Raw genomic sequence first — 20,919 nt, 5'->3', positions numbered from 1 at the left:
CCCCACTCACTTTCTGTCTCTCCAAAATAAACATTAAAAACCTGGGGGCGGGGGGCGGGCGCCTGGGTTGCTCAGTTGGTTAAGCCTCGACTTTGGCTCAGGTCATGATCTTGCACTCGGTGAGCTTGAGTCACATATTGGGCTCTGTGCTGACAGCTCAGAGCCTGAAGTCTGCTTCAGATTCTGTTTCCTTCTCTCTCTCTGCCCCTCCCCCTTCTCACTGTCTCTCCCTCAAAAATAAACACTTAGAATATTTTTTTAAATTTTTTAATTAAAAAAAATAAGACGGAAAGGAAATCACCCAAAATTCATCCCATCCTTAAGTGATGAAAATACACCACTTTTTCCATCTATTTATCTAGTTACCTTTCTACAATGTATCTGTATAGTCTGTGACTATAAAGAGGGAGATTTTTATTAAGAAAAATGAAAGGAACATAGAAGAAATGTTCTCAAGACTAAAGCACTGAAGTTTTACTGAAGCCCTTCTTTGCATACTTCCAGATTTTCATTTGTCATCCAAATAAATGAGGTCATAAGTTAAAGAACCTCCAGATAAATGTGAGAAGTTTCTTGGATCCATTCATACTTTTGTGGTGAATTATGCCCCAGTGCAGAGGGTCAATCATTTCTTTCAGTAAAGAGACAGACAGTAAACATTTTAGGCTTACAGGTCACATAGTCTCTGTCCTCAAATATGCCTTTGTAGCACAAAAAAACCACCACAGATTATATCAAAATAAATAAGCATGAATACGTCTTAATAAGACTTTATTTACGAACAGTAAAATCTGAACTTCAAATACCTTTGTGTTACATTATGCTTTCAATTTTTCTCTAGCCACTTACAAATCTAAATACCAATCCTAGAAAGTAGGCCAAACAAAAACAGGTAGAGTGCCAGACCTGGAGTGTAGACCATAGGTTGCTGACCTCTGCTTTAGTGGATTTACTTTCTTGACTACTCCACACAAAAAAAAATTCAAATGCAGATAATCCACTCTAAAATATTAGCAAGCCAAAAGTTAAGCATCAAGGCTCTGCTTTCAACCTTTTCATTCCTACTATTCCCCAGGCACATTTTGTTCTTAAAATGAATGGTATTTCAGGTTACATTTAATTAGAAGTGACTGGGTAGGTGAAGAGGAAAAGCCTTTAAAAAAACAAACAAAATCAAGCTCAGCTTTTCAGTTTTGGGTGTTACCATTTATCTCAATCATGAAAAGAAGAGAAAGTGGACAAAACAACAGGACAGAAAGTAAACACTGTTAAACTCTCAAACCAATAATCTCCATTTTAGTAATAATAAAGTTGAGGGGGCAGGGGTCACATGTATACCGGTAAGTGGGACTCCAAAATTTTTGCAAAATGCCAATCTACTATGCTATACCGTTCCAAATGTTGATACCATTTGGTGGCAAGGGAAAAGAATTTGGACAGGAATTTAACATCTTTATCCAGAATGGTTAGATCTTAGAAAAAACTGCATTTTCTCCTAACAAGCAACAGAGTACCAAGCATGCATTAGAGAATACTGAATTGACTATGTTACTTGAAGAAAATGCATCCAAGGGTTATGAGACACAGTACAGTACTACTTTGGGTGCATCAAATTTTGTTTACATTATTAAGCCATGAAACTCCCGCAAAACTATTTCCTTTAATAAAATACTGGAATTGGCTCATATAGAAGATATATAATGGAAACTTTTCTGTAGCCAAGACCCTGAGAAATACTGAGGTAAGTGTGAATTAAAAAGTTTTTGAGGTTCTTTGTTTCCTAACAAAAGACAACAACAACAGTGTCATCAAATCCTAAAATTTAACAGCATTAGGAGCACCTGGGTGGCTCATCTGGTTAAGCATCTGACTCTTGATTTTGATTTAGGTCATGATCTCCCAAGTCATGAGTCTGTATGGGGCTGGCACTGTCAGTGGGGAGCCTGGGATCCTCTCATTCTCCCTCTCTCTCTGCCCCTCCCCCATGCTTGCACATGTGTACGCTCTCTCAAAATAAACTTTTAAAAAATGTTAACGGAATTAGCCAACTTTTTGTAGGCAACATTATTGCTAATTACATGAGAAAAACAGATAAAACACCTCAAACAATATATTGGTTAAGTTCTAAGTTTTCATATTTACATAATCCAAAAGTTTAAAAAGTTTGTGTAAAGAACCAAGAATATGCATTAGTAAGTACACTAAAGACTTAATTTCTCAGGGTGCCTAGGTGGCTCAGTTAAGCGTCCGACTTCGGCGCACGTCATGATCTCAGTTTGTGGGTTCAAGCCCAACACTAGGCTCTGTGCTGACAGCTCAGAGCCTGGATGGAGCCTGCTTCAGATTCTGTTGTCTCCCTCTTTGCCCCCTCCCCACCCAACTTGTGCTCTTAAAAATAAACAAACACTTTTTTAAAAAGAATACTAATTTTTCTCAGATAACATCTGATCCAATTCCTCACCATATGCCTACTATCAAAAATAAGTTGGAGGGAAAACCACTTAAAGCTACAATAAATGGTACTAAAAATTTTTCTATGATATGACACTAATTCACAGTATTATATATTAGTTCTATTTCAAGGCCATAGTAGAAATTAAGCTCTGGAGTCAAAGGGACTAAGAACTGTGTCTTGGCCATCTGAATGCTCAATATATATTGAATGAAAACCAATTATTTTGTATTGTATGAAATGTACATTCAAATCATGAAATCAACTAATATCTGGATAGTAACTGTATACAAATGTCTTCATACTTATTGATACATAATGCTCATTTTTAATAAAGAGACAGTGAACAAGGCTCTTCCTCAGACTTTCTCTACCACTAAAGACATTCAACATAAAATAACTGATAGCAACTTCCCATTGGCTTTTCCATATTACTATTAATACCTGATGGCTATTGCTATCTTGTGCGTCAATTACAAAAACAACAAAATTACATGAAAACTGAATTAAATAGAAGCCAATATAAAGAGTAATTTAGGTCATTTATGAAGTATTATTTTTTTAACATTTATTTATTTTTGAGAGACAGATCATGAGCAGTGAGAGGGACAGAGAATCAGAAGCAGGCTCCAGGCTCTGAGCTGTTAGGACAGAGCTGCCGCAAGGCTCGAACCCACAAATCGCGAGATCATGACCTGAACCGAAGTCAGACACTCAACCAAATGAGCCACCCAGGCACCGCTGAAATATTCTTGGTATTCATCCTCCTCAGATAGTTTTTAATGAACATAATCATAGAACATTAGTGATATCCACTGCAAACACGAAGGAATTAAAGTCCTTAAGAATATCTTCATTTTGGGGCACCTGTGTGGTTGAGTGTCTGACTTCGGCTCAGGTCATGCATGATCTTGCAGTTCCTGAGTTTCAGGCCCACATGGGGCTTGCTGCTTTCCTGTCCTCTCTGCCTCCCCTGCCCCTCCCACACACACATATGCAGAACTCAATTGGGGGCTCAATCCCATTAACTGCTAGATCATCACCTGAAATCAAGAGTCAGATGCTTAAGGGACTAAGCCACCCAAGTGCCCCAGTAAAGCTTTTCTTATCCATGGCAAAGTTATACTAAATACAGGCTTAAGTATTTGTAGTAGACCATTAGCCTTCAAAGATTAAACATAACAAATTTCTACTAATCTGACAGCAACACCTAGTAATTTATTTTCCTGGGGGTATAAATTTAATCATACACTTTTCTAGTGATGTTGGACAAGTCACTTAGCTAGCAGTTGAGCCAAGAACCACATGAACCTTTTTGGATATTTACTACTTATTTGTCCACCATACTTCACGGGATAATTACATATGCTTGTTTTACCAGCATCAAGAACAGTATTACTGACTCAACTATACTAAGGAAAAGTCAAGTTTTACATTTTGCATGAAACTTGACCAAAAAAAAAATCAATATACATTCCTAGAAACCAGAAATCTTCAAAGACCCTCCCTACCTCAAATCTTCTAAGATTAGAAATTAGATTACAGCATTTAGACATTAAATAAAATTTACCAAATATTTCTGTGCAAGAGTGCTTTAGCTCTTTGAGAATCTCACAGAGAACATATTCTCAAAGAGGCAAAATAGGATAAATACTTAACTTACATACATGCAAATGTGAGGCAAGATATTTTTCTCTTAAAATTCTCTCACAGGAGAATCACGATACATTTGAGACCTTATGAAGTCTTCTCAATTCATTTGGGAAATAAAATACTGATTAAGGAAATTCCTTTATTTTGAAAACCAAAATATTGCTTAGAGAAGATCTTCACAATCAAACCTAAGTTTTGATACTTTTACATAACGCTTGAGAGAAAGTCAAATAACGTAGATGGGAAATGAAGATGACATACTTGAAAAAAAGTGTTAGATAATGCAAAATGACTAATGAGTCTAAGAGACGTGAAATATCAAAGATACATTATGAATAAGCCCCCCCAAAAGACATATTTCTAAATTAACATTATTCTGTAATTTAATATGCTATCACCTTAAAAGTCAAACAAGCAGACATTATATGCCCAAAATAAAATGAAATCTGAAACAGCACCACCACCTATGAAACTTTATTGCCTCAAAAAAAAAAAAAAACCCACTAAACTTGAATCTAATAAAAGTGTTAGATCTAAACACTGGTTCATCAGAAACATGAGCAACATAAAAGAACAGTCAATAGATAAAACAAGTACCTGTCTAATCTGGAACATGGAAAAAAGGAAAAACCACCTTTCAATAAGGTATCTATGACGTGAAATTTTAAATGGGGAGGACAAAAGGAAGAATACTATTCAGAAAAGGCTTAAAGGTCAAATATATTGTGTAAACGCTGTCTGAATCATGATTTTAACAAACCAACTATAAAAAAAAGACTTTAATGGGGGAAATCTAAATATGGAATGAGTATTATAGGATACCCAGGAATTGTTAGGGATAATAATAACAAGATAATAAGTCCTCTTCAGTAAGAGAATTTATGCTTAAACTGGTCTGCTGTCTGGGATTTGCTTTGAAATACTCGTTCAAAAAGTAAAATATTAAATATCACACAATGTTGAATATGGATGATAGATACCTGAAGATACAATGCATTACTTTACTTCTTTGTTTGAAACTCTCCATAATAAAATTTAATAAAAGATGTAAAAATATGAAGAAGGCCATGGGAAGCTGGCAGTATTCAAGCTGGGCCCAGAGGATTGGTACAATAAGAATCCATCCTCCATTAAAAGAAAAAAAAAAAAGATTTATCAACTACAGCTTGTAAAGGGAGTTACCCTACACAAGGTTAACTGCCTTAGGGTCCAAGCTACTATATAAACTTAATATAACTCATTCCTTTCTCAACCATATTTTTGACGAGACGCATAAAATTTTTTCCCAAAAATGGATTTCCAAATGAGAATAAATAACTTTGGACTTAATTTATCAGACATCACCCCACAAAAAGAACAAAATTTATTTAACACTCAGTGTCATGCCAGAGATCATACTAGGCACATTGTATCTAATTTTTACTACAACCCAGCAAAGCAGGTACTGTATTCTTATTTTATAAATAAGGAAATTATAGCCAATTTCCATATCTTAATAGACAAAACTACTAAAATGGCAGAGGATTTGATACTGTCAAGACTCCAAGGCTCCATGCTGCTCTTTTCCATTCCAACTATGGGTAGACCATCAGCTTACACGTAAATTATACAACTCTCTAAAAGCTTGCCCCCAATCATCCTTTTGCTTATACTATTCCAGTCCCCTGGAGAGCTCTTTGCCATTTAACTCTTTTTTTTTTTAATGTTTTTATTTATTTTTGATACAGAAAGAGACAGAGCATGAGAGGGGGAGGGGCAGAGAGAGAAGGAGACACAGAAATGGAAGCAGGCTCCAGGCTCTGAGCCAGCTGTCAGCAAAGAGCCTGACGCGGGGCTCGAACCCACAAATGTGAGATCTGACCTGAGCCGAAGTCGGAGGCTTAACTAACTGAGCCACCCAGGCGCCCTGCCATTTAACTCTTCATATACAAATTCTACAAACTCAAAGTTTGGCTCAAAAGCCACTTTCTTCATCAAAACCTATTCCCAAGAATTCTTTTTCTTAATTCCCATCACATTTAATTGATATTTTATCGTATTAATATCGTATTAACTGTTAGACTTTAAAACTTCTCTAAGTCAAAATGAGGATAGAAAAAACATTGGGGTGCCTGGGTGGCTGTCGGTTAAGCACCCGGCTTTGGCTCAGGTCATGATCTGACGACTGTGGGCTCGAGCCCTGTGACAGGCTCTGTGCTGACAGCTCAGAGCCTGGAGCCTGCTTCAGATTCTGTGTCTCCCTCTCTCTCTGCCCCTCCCCTGCTTGCACTGTTTCTCTCTGTCTCTCAAAAATAAATAACAAACATAAAAAGATAAATAAATAAAATGAAATGGAAAAAAAAGAAAAAAACATGCAACACAATCATGCAAACTATTCTGGTTACACCAGTTTTCCATGAAATGTTAACAGTTATGAGGGAGAGGATCAAAGGAAGAATACTAAGGATAATTTAATAAGGAAGAGAGGGGAAACCAGTAACATTATCAACTATGAATCCGCTAAAAAGCATGAGATAAATGCATTTATGCATATATAGAAAAAAATCCAGGGGCGCCTGGGTGGTTCTGTCAGTTAAGCATCCAACTTTGACTCAGGTCATGTTCTCACCATTCACGGGTTCAAGCCCCCCCATCGGGCTTTGTGCTGACAGATTGGAGCCTGGGGCCTGCTTCTGGTTCTGTGTCTCCTCCTCTCAGTCCCTCCCCTGCTCAGACTCTGTCTCTGTTTCTCTGTCTTCTAAAGTTCCCGCTTACCTAAAACTTACTTAAATTAGTCTGGGCAGGGAAACAGGGATGTATTTTTATTAGTATTTTTTTTTTCAAGTTCTCCAGATGATGCTTCCCTGTGGAAATAGGACTGAGACCCTTACACATCACCATATCACAGAGAGCCAAGGAATATATCTACAAACACCCTAACGGTGTTTATAAATAAATAAACTTTCGGATCATTCATCATGATGTAACAGATTAATCTGAATCAAAAGATCTAGAATACAGTTCCATGTTTGTCCAGGTGAATGAACACAGAACACTTGAATATTCTGGTCCTGTTTCCCCATAAGAGTTTTCTAGAGTATTAATGACCTATCATAATGAGTGAATAATTTTCTTATTAAAAAAAAAATCAATATAAAATCCTTTAACTCAGGAATTTCTTTTCTGGGAATTTACCTCACATAAACACCATCAACATAAAAAAAAAACTGCATAACAACATTTACTGCAGCACCACTTCTAGTGCTTCAAAAATAAGAATTGAAGAACATAAACTCAACAACAGAAAATGGTTCAGCAAAATAAAAATCTATGCACTGAATGTTACAAGCTGTTAAAGTAATATGGTCAAATGTCCATGATATTAAATAAAAATAGCAAGTTGGCTAAGGTGTATCGTAAATCCCATTTTTGTTTGAAAGAGAGGAGCAATATATATATGACCATATATTTGTGTGGAATATGACCAAATAAACACCTAACTCTGGTAGGAGAGGAGGTACTATTGGCTTCATCTTTGCATTTTTTTGTGTTCCAAGGCTCACTGAAGTTAGCAAAATTCTATTTTCTTTAAAGTAATATATATATGTATGTATGTATGTATGTTTAAAGGAAATTTTATACATATGTGTGTGTATGTATACATATGTGTAGGCTTCACACTCTATGCAGTCTAACGTGGGGCTTGAATTTATGACTCTGAGATCAAGACCTGAGGTGAGATTAAGAGTTGGATGCTTAATCAAATGACCCACCCAAGAGCCCTAAAAGGTCCTGTATTAACACAGTTTAAATGCATTACAGTTTAGAGGCTTTATCACAGAATACAGTACAAGTGATCCTGTGCTATTCTCAGTTCACTTTTAGTACTAACTAGGCCAACTGCACAACTGAAGACTTGTCTCAAATGGGTACCCAGTAATTTTCAACTGTTACACATAATCAGTTGGAATCAATATAGCACCAAGGATAAATAACTTTAAAAATGTTAGGTTGTAAACAGAACGAAAGGAAGTCATTTCAATGCATGGTCTGAGACAACTGAGGAAAAAATAAAAAACCATTTTAAGCAGCAAACTCTAATGCAGTTTTGAAAGGCTTTGTTTCTTTAGACTAGAATTTTCCAAAGTGTTTTCCTTAATCACCAACTCACAGTGTTACTTAATTTTTTTAATGTTTTTTATTTATTTTTGAGAGACAGAGAGAGACAGCATGAGCAGGGGAGGATCAGATAGAAAGGGAGACACAGAATCTGAAGCAGCCTCCAGGCTCTGAGCTAGCTGTCAGCACAGAGCCCGACGCGGGCTCAAACCCATGAACCATGAGATCATGACCTGAGCCGAAGACGGATACTTAACTGACTGAGCCACCCAGGCGCCCCTCACAGTGTTATTTGAAATAAAAGGCTCTGTGTCCAATACATTTAGGATATGCTGCTCCCTGTTACCCATTTGTTCTTTTGCACACAATCATTCCAGAATTCACTGTCACACAGTAAGTCCTACAGTTAAAACTGCTTACCTTGAAGCTAGTATTACCTTAACTTTCTTCTGTAAATATGTTAACACAAAATAAGCTATTTTAAGCAGTATTTCTAGTCATTTCCAAGAAAAGAAAGCTTAATCAATTATATAACATATACTTTTGTCTAGGAAAAGGCACAACTTATGACAGTTAAGTTTTAAAATACATTTGGTTTACTAGGACTACTCTGAATAGTCTAAGAACAAATAATAATGAGCTGTACAAGTCTTTGAAATAAGTAAGAATAATCTTTAGGTGATTAAGTATGAATTGTGATCTTTAAAATTCTTCAAATATGAATTGATGATCATCTGTGTCAATAACTTTAAGTGAGATGACCCAATCAATTCCTTAAAGACGACGTAAAAACCCTTTACAAGTTGCTGCATAGAACAAAAACAAAAACCAAAACAAAAACAAAAAACAAAAAAAACCTGCCTATGGTGCCCCTGGGCTGGCTCAGTCAGAACAGCATGTGACTCTTCATCTCTGGGTTGTGAGTTTGAGCCCCACATTAGGTGTAGAGACTACAAAAAAAAAAAAAAAAAAGAAATTAAAAACGTACACACAGCCTACACGGCAGTGTCTGAAAAGAGAAACCAAGTCTGTTAGCTTGCAGGACTATTAAGTTACATACCAAAAAAGGGTCTATGTAGAAATATTCTTGAGCATAATTTAAATGAAATTTGCTCTGTGTCTAGGTAAATAAAAAAATTTTGAAAGGTGCTTAAGTATCTCATAGGAAGGAATATACACAATAAAACAAAAACTAATCTTGGGAAAATAACAAAGCAAATATTAGTAACTAATTAATAAGTAAACTAACTTCTGAAGATACAAAGGGGAGAAAATAATAAATTACATACAATTCTCATTATCCATGGGGGGAAAAAAATCATACTAATTCCTCATTGACAACCGTATTTCTAGCACTAAGTTTTCAGAGAAATTTCATATATGGAATATTATAGAGGACACAGAATGGTAACAGAAATCTCAACAACAACACTGTCTTAACAGATGCAAAGTTTTGGGGTGCTCAGTCGGTTAAGTGTCATGCTTCTGCTCAGGTCATGATCTTGCAGTTCCAGGATTTGGGCCCTGGATCAGGCTCCATGCTGACAGCTCAGAGCTGGGAGCCTGCTTCAGATTCTGTATCTCCCTCTCTCTATGCTCCTCCCCAGCTCAGGCTCTGTCTCTATCTCTGAACAATAAAAAACATTAAAAAAAAAATTAAAAAACGGATACAAGGTTTCACATTCTTTTTATAGTCAGCTTACCTCAAGGAAAACCATGTACTTAACTTGTAACACAATCCAGGGAATGTAATTCCAAAGTAATTCTTTAGGGGTTCCTGTACAACATGGTCTAAATCTTCCCAGGTTATAACCTTGGATTTCCAAAATCTTTGAGGAATGACCAAATTAGAAAAAGCTTTTAAACTGTTGCGCCCCTACTTCTCTCTTCAGGTCCTATCTTTTCAATGTTCCCTACTACTTTAAGTTCTCTGCTATTCTCCCCTATCAGGGTCACCATCCATACTAATCCCTCTGGCTGAATGCCATTTCACCCCATCTCTTGACTAAATTAATTCCTCCAAGTCTTTTTTTTTAAATCTTAATTTTAAGTAGGCTCCAAACCCAACACTGTGCTTGAACTCATGACCCTGAGATCAATAACTGCGTGTTCTACTGACTGACTCAGCCAGGCGCCGCTCTCCAATTTTTTTTTTTAACTCAACTTTACCTTGTGTAGAAAACTATTTTTTTTTTAATTTTTTTTAATGTTTTATTTTATTTTTGATACGGAGAGAGACAGAGCATGAGAGGGGGAGAAGCAGAGAGAGAAGGAGACACAGAATCGGAAGCAGGCTCCAGGCTCTGAGCTGTCAGCACAGAGCCTGACGCGGGGCAAGAACCCACAAACGTGAGATCTGACCTGAGCCGACGTCGGAGGCTTAACCGACTGAGCCACCCAGGTGCCCCTAGAAAGCTATTTCTAACCCCTGGGCAATGTCTACCTATGTAAGGCCATGACAGGCTTGTGACACCACTTGTGTGTGTTACTTAGTACACTTAGTGTACTGCACCGTAATCACAAGTTTAATCAACTTCCTCTTTACTTTATTTATATTTATTTACTTTGAGAGACAGAGCACACAGGCGCACACAGGCAGAGGGAGAGAGCACACGTGTTGGGTAGGGGCAGAGGGGAGGGGGAGAGAATCCCAAGCAGGCCCCATTCTGTCAGGGAACCTGAGGAGGTGCTCAAGCCCATGAACTTTGGGTTGACATGAGCCAAAACTGACAGAGCCACACAAGCACCCCCTCTTAACTGTTTATAAACTCTCTAATAACAAGGATCTGGTACCACTGACATCTAAGTAAAGTCTGGGATATCAGAAGCCTACAAATATCAAAATATATGTTCAAGTTTCTGGTAATCTAGCTTGATGAGAGAATACAACTTGGAATATCCAGAGTAACTTAACAAATGGGACTGAATGTTCCTCAAATAATACTCCATGAGGATCTTCTCAACCAGATTTACAATAAATTAGCAAACAATTTATCTTTGACAAGTTCCTAGAGTACTCCCATTTCTGCTAGTGTAGGAGCCACATAATTTAGAGATTAAATGAAGGGACTAAAGACATTCCCATGGATCTCTTTTCAGCAATCAATTACACTTCAACCGTAGGGTGATCGATCCAAGGAAACATCTACAGACAAAACTGGCAGCTATCATCTTCTTGAAACTTCAAATCTTAATGATGCTTACATTAAATCAATTTTAAAGACTTAGATATTACTACAGAAAACTTAATATTTTACATTTAGTCAAGCTAAAAGTATTGATAAAATACTAAATAAATGTTAATAAATGACCTGGTCACCAAAATGGAAGACGCAAGTAGCTCCTATCTGTATATAATTCTTGGTATTTGACAAATCCAGACAATGCTACCCGTATTTTTCTCTACCTACAATTTGCCTTATTTGACTACCTAGCAAAACCTATACTTAGCTTGTCTCTAACACTCATTTACCCTTCTTTAATGTCTGAATGGATAAAACCGTTGCCTCTTACAGTCAAGACAATATTCCACTGATCCCTAATAAGTCTTTCAAAAATAGTGCCTAAAACCACAGTGCCTAAAACTACTTTGAGATCTAAAACTGGCACTCCTGATATGAGATGTCCACTATAATCGAAATCACAAAGATCTATCCTCAAATTAGGTTCTCTACATATTTGCTGATATTTTTTAACAACAAAAAAAAAGTGTGAAGAAAAAAATGCCTTCTCTTCCCCCCTTCTCCTACCACACACCACTTTTTATGTACTCTGGCAGTCAGATGCAAGTTTTATTCTCCTAAGCAGGTATTGAATAGGTGGTTTTGCAGTGCCATTTTATAGTCAATTTCACCAAATCCCTTCCAGGAAGCAGAGTTTTGGAGGCTTTGTGGTTCAAATATTTGCCTTAGGTAAGTGATAATGACTGCCTTCCCCCCACCCCCCATTTACAGTCGGAAGTATTCTTAAATCCCAACTACCCCTTCTCCCTTCACACTTCTTTCCCTTTTCTGTCCTTGGCAGCTACCGTAAAATCCTGGGATATGCACATAAGGTGTACACATTTGTACGCTTTCTGGTACTCTACAACATCTTTTCTCTCTCTACAAAGAGAACAGTAAGTGAATAAGAAGTGAAAATCTGTGATATGTAAACTAAAAATGGACGGGACTGGAGCAGCTAAATTTGCAGCGGTGAAATATACTAAACTACGATTTTGCCAACATGCTGAATAACCAATGATTTTCAATTCTTTAAAGCACTTTAGAAAAGTCAGAAAGAAGCCAGGCAAGGGTCAGATAAAAATTTCATTTAAGAAAAAGGTCAATGAAAGACACAAATTTCCATAATTTTACTAAGAATTAAAATGACTCTCTAGAAGGTGGCACTGTGTTAATTAGGCAAGTCTTAATTTTTCATTTATAAAGAAGTTCTATTTTTTGAGTTGCTGGACAACAAAGTCACCAAGAAAAAAATACATTAACCTTACGTATGTAAACATACTGATACCTGAAACTAAGAAGAAAGCATTTATCATGAAACCTACATAATAGTTTCATTGGAAGGCTCGAAAATAGTAGCTCTGAAAATTCACTTTTCCCATTACAAAAGCAATACATTTTAAGTGAAAAATCTATCTGTAGTGCTAAATATAAAAATTATTAAAATATTAGCTTCTAAATGACAAGGCTTGAAGGACACCTTTTCCCATCACTTCAGAATTCAGAAGTGAGAGACAGAGGTACTAGACTGAGACCAATCCAATATCTGATCAATGGAAAGCATAATTCAGACCTAGGCCAACGGGGCTCCTACTGCCACACCCCCTGATTATCCTAACCCAGTCACAGGCAGCATTGGACAACGGATGGTCCTCCAAAAAGATGCAGTCTATCATGGCACCTCAAGAGGCAGAACAAGGTGCTTTCTGCAGGGGGCAGCCTTCCAAAGAGAAAGAGAGGAAGGCGGCTATAAGCCATACCTATCAGCTCCTTGTAAATTCATCAAAGGGAACAGTGAAGAAGTAGGCCAACAGAAGCAAGTCAGACTGTTCTTATGCCTTCTTAAAAACAGCAAGAAATCTAATCCATCACCAACCAGTTTACCCAGTTGTAAGTACAATTTTTATACCCACACACCGGTAAGTAAAACAGCCACAAACTGAATGGTAGCCAGACAAGCCATGAGATACATTCAAATATTTAAAATAATCATAAATCTTAAGAACATGAAAAAAAAAATACAGAATATTTTCCTATTTTAGAAACCCAACAAGCTTAAAGGTCAGAATTACGAAATAATTCAGGATACAGGAACCAACTTCCACTTAAAATTATGAAGATCTTGGGGGCGCTTGGGTAGCTCAATCGGTTAGGTGTCCGACTCTTAATTTGGACTCCAGTCAGGATCTCAAGGTTTCTGAGCTCGAGTCCCGCATCTGGCTCTGCTCTGAGAGTGAGCATTTAGGATTCTCATTCTCTCTCTCTGCCCCTCCCTCACTTATGCACATGAGCTTGCTCTTTCTCAAAAATAAATAAAATTTTAAAAAATCATGAAGGTCTTGTTAATGTCTATTAAAAGCAGACAGTCTGATCACTGATTAGATTGGCTTTGGACATCACCGCCTGGCCCAAATGTCTGATTAGTTACTTCTGCTAACTAGTATAAGTACCTACACAGGAATACAAATTATAGTTCAATACCAGAAAGATTTGTAAACAACCAAGGGAGGTTTAAGAAAATCAAAATCCTAATATTACCTTTGTTAAGGCTGCATAGTTTGGCTTATACACTTCTAACGCTTAAGAACTGGCCTATTAAAGTGGACAACCTTGTAAGATCAATTTAAATACGGCAGTAATTTAGACTTTTAACTTAAAATCTTACTAAATATGGCAATATCTATAAGAACTTGACACTCTTTATACTCAAAGCTTTTTAAAATGCATAAAAATAAGGCATTTAAGTTTGTTAATAGCAAATCTAACCTGAAGATTAAATAGCCAGACTTGTGCAAACAAGAAAAAAGAACTTAAAAGCTGAGGATCTAAGATTCTGAACTACTACTAATTTTTTAAATCAGTGTAAACCTTTACTAGATACAAAAACTGCCCTTGGGACACCAAAAGACAATCCTAACTTAATTTCACCAAAAACTGGACTTTAAACGCATTCAGGCAAAAAAGGAAATGACTATGATGCCTATGCAGATGAAGCAAATCAGCTTTCAAAAATAGGTTATTAAAGACTAAGGACAGAAACTTAATTAAAAATATTTGTCCTTGTATTTTAAACAGGATTCCTAACCAGAATTCCTGAAATCATCCTCTCATACTCCCAGTCACATGGTGAAGAGTCACCTATTAAACATGAAATCTAAGCAGTAAACAAGCTTTTAAAATCCTTAGGTAACGTCCTTTATTAAAATTGCTTTGATATACTTTTACAGATATTACATTTCTCTTAAGCGTTTAAAAAGTATTCGTATAATAAAGCTTTCCCTAAAAACCATTACCACAATACAATCTGTCACCAGTTAAATTAAAAATCTCACAAAATCCTACATTCTGACTTTAACAGGATTGTCCGTAATACTTACTCACAAAATGTTTAAAGATGTGTCTTAATAAAAGACTAAGAAAAATGGGTTTTCCCTAGCTATGTTTTAAGAGCATAATTTTTATACGCGTTTGGGAACAACTCATTATCCCAATTTGGCCTAATTCAGACACAAAACTATTGCTAAAATGTCTGAAACCTCTCATGTTTTCTTTAGTCTTAATGTCGCTTTCTCAGTGTCGAAATCTATTCCAGTAACAAAAATGTAACATTCCTTAATTATGGCACCTAAGAGCCTACCCCAAGTCGCTGTTTCTTTCACACCCACACCTGTCTGCTGCAAGCTTCTCCTGGATACACTCGGGCCCACGAGAATTCCCACACTTGTTTTCATAAACCCACTCCTTCCTCTTCGCCCACTTCCAACTCGCACACTTCTCTGGATCCACCGGCCTCTCCCCTCTTTCCGAATCCAAAGGGCGAGCGGACAGCTCGGTCCCTAACCCCAAGCGGGGAGAAACCGAGGAGCGGCGGAGTGGGCGCCCCGGCGCCGCGAGGCAGTGGCGTGGGGGAGGAAAGGAAGCGGGAGAGCCGAGGGCCCCCCCGCCGCCGCCAGGCGCACACCCCCTTCCGGCACCCCTCCCCCCGCATTGTGCGAGCGGGCCTGAGGCCGCTGTCCTCCCAGGCTGCCCGCAGGCCCCGTCCGTCCTCCCGCCTGCGGGTTGCCCCCGCGGAGGCCGCCACACAAAGCCCGGGGAGCCGGTCCCTGCGGCGCCAGGACAAGAGGACAGGAAGCAAGCGCGGGCTGACTTACGGGGCTGCTGCGGCCGCGTTGCCTCAGCCGGGGACACCGACCGTTGGGCACACGGCGGTGTCGCTCTTGGCCGTCCTTCCCTCGTCCGCCTTCGGTGGCGGCAATATCTTCTTTCTCCACCTACCTCCCTCCCCCCCACCCCACCTCCTCCTTCTCCTCCCCCTCCTCCTCCGAACCACCGAAGTACCGAGGGTGAGACACAGAGACTCACAACAACATGGCTGCCACCGCCGCCTCCCCTCCCCCCCCGCCCACCGGGCGAGCGCAAGGCACTCCGGGAGAAAGGGGAGGGGGGAGCACTCACCGAGATGCGCCTCCTTTCTGTGGCTTCTGTCGCTTCTCCCGCGCTCTGGGCCGGCCGGCGGGAGCTCTGCGCGTGCGCACGCTCTCTGCGCCCGCGCGTTTCTGGTGTCCCTCAGGCGTGCAGCCACCCCCAACCCCCCGCCGCCTTCACCTTGCGGGCTCGGAGCTGGTTCTGGCCTCAGAGGTGGCACCAGGCGGGGACGCGCGCCCAAGCTCGGGCGGCGCAAGCGTGGTGTTGCCGAGCACCGCGTTCGGGGCAGTCTTCCCGCGTGGGGACTCCACTTCCGAATTCGCTTACCCTCCGCTTCCTCCCTGGTAGCTCATTGTTCTCCGCCAACTGCCTGTGCGGGTGTTAGCGACCGCGCCGTACTCCCGCACTGAGCTTCTGGGGTGCTCACACCCACAGAGCCGGGCCGTAACCCAGGCCCTTAGGTTTCATCCTCATCGTAATTTGGGTGGAAAAGTGAACCCCTTACGTGGACTGTCATTCTAGTCGTTTCTTCCTGGGCAAGTGGAACCAGCTCAGCACATTGCCGGCCCGCAAAGCTTGGCCGGGGAAAACACAAAAGAGACTCAGGTCATTCTGCTAGGCCAGTGATTCTCACTTACCGCCAGTTTTCATCACCCGCGCTCGCCAGGTGCACCTCTCCGCAGTTAGAGACCAAACCCGCGGGGTCGTCCCTGGCTTTGGTAGTGGTGATCCCAGGCTTGAGACCCACCCGGAGTCTACGCCTGTCACACAGCTGTAATGTGGTAGGGGCACTGGCACTGTGTCCAACTTGTTTTCCATGGTTTGCGCAACTCCTCTCCGACATCCTGTACTTCGGAAACAGTGCCTCGTAATAACTTTTTATCTTCCTGGACGACTGCAAGCTTCCCGAGAAGCTGCAAGGACCATGGATATTTTGTCCATGCATGTGTGTTGTGTCCCCCAGTGCCTGGGCCATGGTAGAGTGCTTAACAGTCCTGTATTGAATGCATGAGCTTTTCCGTGTTTTAATTATTACCAAAAAGTGTATGACATTTAAATCCGTGTCAAGCCTTCACCTGTGGTCCAAATTTCAGGCTTCTAGATATTTCCACCTGAATATCCTTCCTGGCGCCAAACGTGCCCAAAACAATTCACACCCATCCAGCATCCCCAATTCGTGTATTAATCTCCATAGATGGCAGCGACACGACCTATTTAGTACCCCTGAGTTCATCCTTTGAACCATCCTTGTCTCTTATACCCCTCCACCCATATAGGTAACTTGCCAATCCTCTACGATTTTCACTGCCCAAATATTTCTAGAGACAGTTTTCCCTTCTGTGTCCCCATTAATACTAGATTTGCTTCCCAGATCTGAATTTCTGTAGCAGGGTCTTAATGAGCCTTCTTGTGTTCAGTCTTGTCTCCAGTCAGTTCTGCTCCCTGCCATCTGCAATGAAAATGGGATTCCTGGCTCTCATGCCTCTCTCGCCATTCCATTGCTTCATGTTACCCACAACTGCATTTCTCAAGTATGTTCTGTCAGTACTAACAGGCGTTCCTTCAAGAAATGTCTCATCAATTAAGTATGAGAGACCCTGGGATGGACATATGTTTCCTTCTTCCCCCCTCCGTTGGGCCAATAATAGCCGAAGAGTTGTTATATACAGTTGCCTAATCCAGGCAAAACTAGATGGACTCATCAGAAGCCTTTCCTCAGAATGCAGAATTGGGACTAAGTGACCCCAATCTCCCTCTGGGAAGTCTCTTGAACCTGGGATTCCTGGGCTGATTAGTCCCACGGTGTGGACAGGAAACCCGTAAAGACTGGAGTTGAGAGTCCTGATAATGCTTCTCTTCCCCTTTGTTCCTGTACCTTGCTGGCTACCTCTCCCCTTGAATTCTGAAACACATGCCTGGGCCCTTACAATAAATTCTGCCTTTTTTTTTTTTTAATTTTGCTTAAGTTAGATAAAGTGAGTTTCTGTTACAACCAAGAGTATTAACCAAAAGCTGTGTTCACCATAGTTACTATTTATTTAGTGCTTACAGGATGCAAGCATTAAAGCACTTTTCATACCTTGTTTCATTAAATGCTTCCAATATATCCGTGAGCAGGGTGACTTCATGGGCATGTGAGCTGCATAGTCCCACAATGCCTGAAGCTTTAGGAGATTTTCACAATTGGTTTAATGTTCTGTCACTGCCATCTAGAAAATCTTAAAAGTTCTTGGAAAAGACAAATTTTCATTTTGCACTGGCCTCCACAAATTATATAACCAACTGATTATGAGGTATTACCTTTATTTGACAAAAGTCTTTTAGCATCTTTAAAATCAAATTATGCATTGTAAATAACCAAGCAAGGGACCTAGAGTGCAACACTTCCCCCCAAAAAATGACTCTAGGAGGCTTTTGTTTTCCCATAAAAAATCTCGTAGAGGCTTTGTGCTCAGCAGAACACATCAAAGCCCAGCCTTTTAGATATCTGACTCCACCCACCTCCAGCTTCTGATTCACTATGCACGTGAGCAGTTTCTTCTGTGCCTTCACATATGCTTTGCAATCTGGCTTTGCTCATTAAGCACCTTCTGATTATAATTGGCTTCTCCTGTATATTCACCTACAAGGAAAAAATGCACACCTCAGCTACTGTAAATATCAGGTGAGCTTGATAGTTAAGGTGGACGATGTAATTGATGCCTGACAGCCATTCTAATCACCTGGAATCTTGTAAGAGAGCCAGAATCTTGGCCCCACTCCAGACCTACTGAGTCAGAACCTGCATTTTAACAAGGTTCCAGGGCAATTCCTCTACCTAATAAAGTTTAAAAAGCATTGGTAATCCAATCACAATAATTCCATCTCACTTAATAGGAACTGGCTCTGTAGTGGGTGTGTCTGTCTTTCATTTAAAGCCTATGAGACAACAAGAGGTGCCAACTCAGAGCATCTGGGGGAAGGGGGGAGGGAAGCCAAGCTCGCTCTCCTGGATGTAAACAAGAAAGCATCTTGTCCCCAGTTCCTGCGGAAAGGCATCCTATGCTGCTAGTAGCCTACCCAAAGTATTCATTCTCCCTGTCTTCTTCAGTAACAGATCTTCTGGATGTCCTTGTGGGCTGGAAAAGACATAGGGTGGAATGAGTGGCCTGATTTTTCAGCAACACACATTGTGTCTTAGGAACATGTCTGGCCTCTTGAGGCCGGTGGCCCTCAATGAGAGTTGCACATCAGAATCGCTTGGGAGAACATTTGAACCATATCATTCGCAGACCCCATCCCAGAGATTTTGCCTGAATGGTTCTGGTCTGGCTGAAGCCTGAATATTGATATTTTTAAAAATGTTCCTCAGTGATTATAGCGTGTAGCCATTGAGAACCGCCAGTTTAGACAGAGCACATCTTGGAGCATAATGCCCTTTTAATATTCCCTATGGAAATGCCTCTTTCCGCTGGGACAGCTAATGAAACTTCTTATAAACCCTTTTTACAACTTTTTTGTTTTTATAAAAATATAAGCCCTTTATAAAAATTTCAAGAAACAAAGAAAAGTTCAAACCATCCCAATTTTAATATCACAGAAATACTAACATCTACATATGAACACTGTTGTCACAAGCATAAATACATACAGAAGGATGGAAAGAAGAGCTACATAGAGTAACGGACAGAAATAGGCTCAATCTGGACATGGTATTTTCCTTAAAATACAGTGTTGAACGTAGTCTTACTTGAATTTCACAAAAGAACTGAAGGAACTGCTCAGATGCGTGTTTCTTCATTGTAAGAGAGACTGATTCGTAAAAGGTGTCTCAAAAGTTAAACAAAATGACAAAAAATCATAATAGGACAGAGGAACTTTATCAAACTAGTTTGTGCTTCATTATTGGTCAGTACTTCATTCCCTGCTATGAGAGATAGATTAACACTCTTTCACTTCCTCCTATCTCTTCCCCGTACTTTCTAATTTTTGGTGCATATTATTTTTCACTTCGTCAGGGTTTATAATCTTTATATTCTAGTTTTATCCATCACTATCCTATTGATTTTACTTAACTTCAGTATTTAAATGTATTTATCATGCACTGCTTCATTGCCGACTTCATTTTGGTTTGGTTATGTAGATTTCATCATGTATCAGCCTTTATTTATGTGGGTTACAAACCATCCCCAACAATCATTTCCTAGCTCCCAGTTCTGTGGGATGATCAGTTGGGCTGGGTTTAACTGGGAGGTTCAGCTGATCTCGCTAGGACTTATCTGTGCAAATTGGTCATCTGGTATTGAGCCTAGGGCTGCATCAGTCAGATCTGGTGGTCAGCCTAAGCACCTGTAGCCCCTCCAGCAGGCTTGCTTTGTCTTGTTCACATGGTGGCAGAGTGAGAATGTAAGCCGCAGGCTTGGAATTCGAGTAATGTCCCTTCTTCTGCAAGTCTTTGGCCAAAGCAAGTCAGAAGGCCAGCCCATATTTAAAAGATGAAGAAACAGACTCTATCTTTTGATGAGAGCAGCTACAAAGAATTTGTGTGTATTCGCAATCTTTCAACAGCCTCCTATTCCTTAAGTTTTGAAAATGTTTTACTATTTTATTTAAACTTAAACAATTGTTCCTGAGTGTTGCTGCCTCCTCCCAGGACTTCGTGGACACTGCCCTGAGGAAAGAGTTTGGAAAAGGCTGAGGCTGATTTGATTTTAACCTACTTAAGTTTTTTCAAAAAACAAAAACAAAAACAAAAAAAAACCCTAAATTTAAAAATTTTTAAATTTAAAAAAAAGAATTTTTTTCTTGGGGCACCTGGTGGCTCAGTCGGTTAAGCCTCTGACTTTGACTCAGGTCATGATCTCATGTCTGTGGGTTCAAACCCCGTGTTGGACTCTGTGCTGACAGCTCAGAGCCTGGAGCCTACTTCAGATTCTGTGTCTACCTGTCTCTCTGCCCCTCCCCCTCTTATGCTCTGTCTCTGTTTCAAAAATAAATAAAACATTAAAAATTAAAAAAAAAATCTTCTACCAAAAAAATGATTTGTTTTCTCTCCTTTTGAAGTTTGATGTCTTAACCACAATATATCTT

General features: G+C 39.7%; 1 protein-coding gene across 9 annotated transcripts in view; it reads right to left on the bottom strand.

Moving 5' to 3' along the window:
• The window catches only part of PUM2 (pumilio RNA binding family member 2), a 94,760-nt gene extending 79,056 nt beyond the window's left edge, over positions 1 to 15,704 (bottom strand). For 8 of the 9 annotated variants that reach the window (XM_029938237.1, XM_029938240.1, XM_029938243.1 and 5 more), the window contains exon 1: positions 15,576 to 15,704. The gene's annotated coding sequence lies outside the window, so the exon portion shown is untranslated. Of the gene's footprint in view, positions 1 to 9,064; positions 9,097 to 15,575 lie in introns of those variants that run through there. The other variant, XM_029938238.1, reaches the window with a different exon arrangement.
• Between the last annotated feature and the right edge of the window lie 5,215 nt (positions 15,705 to 20,919).

The sequence above is a fragment of the Suricata suricatta genome, chromosome 4 (assembly GCF_006229205.1).
Source record: "Suricata suricatta isolate VVHF042 chromosome 4, meerkat_22Aug2017_6uvM2_HiC, whole genome shotgun sequence".
In the NCBI taxonomy this organism is placed as follows: domain Eukaryota; kingdom Metazoa; phylum Chordata; class Mammalia; order Carnivora; family Herpestidae; genus Suricata; species Suricata suricatta.
The sequence above is the reverse complement of the archived record's forward strand: the minus strand, read 5'-3'. Positions and strand labels throughout refer to the sequence as shown.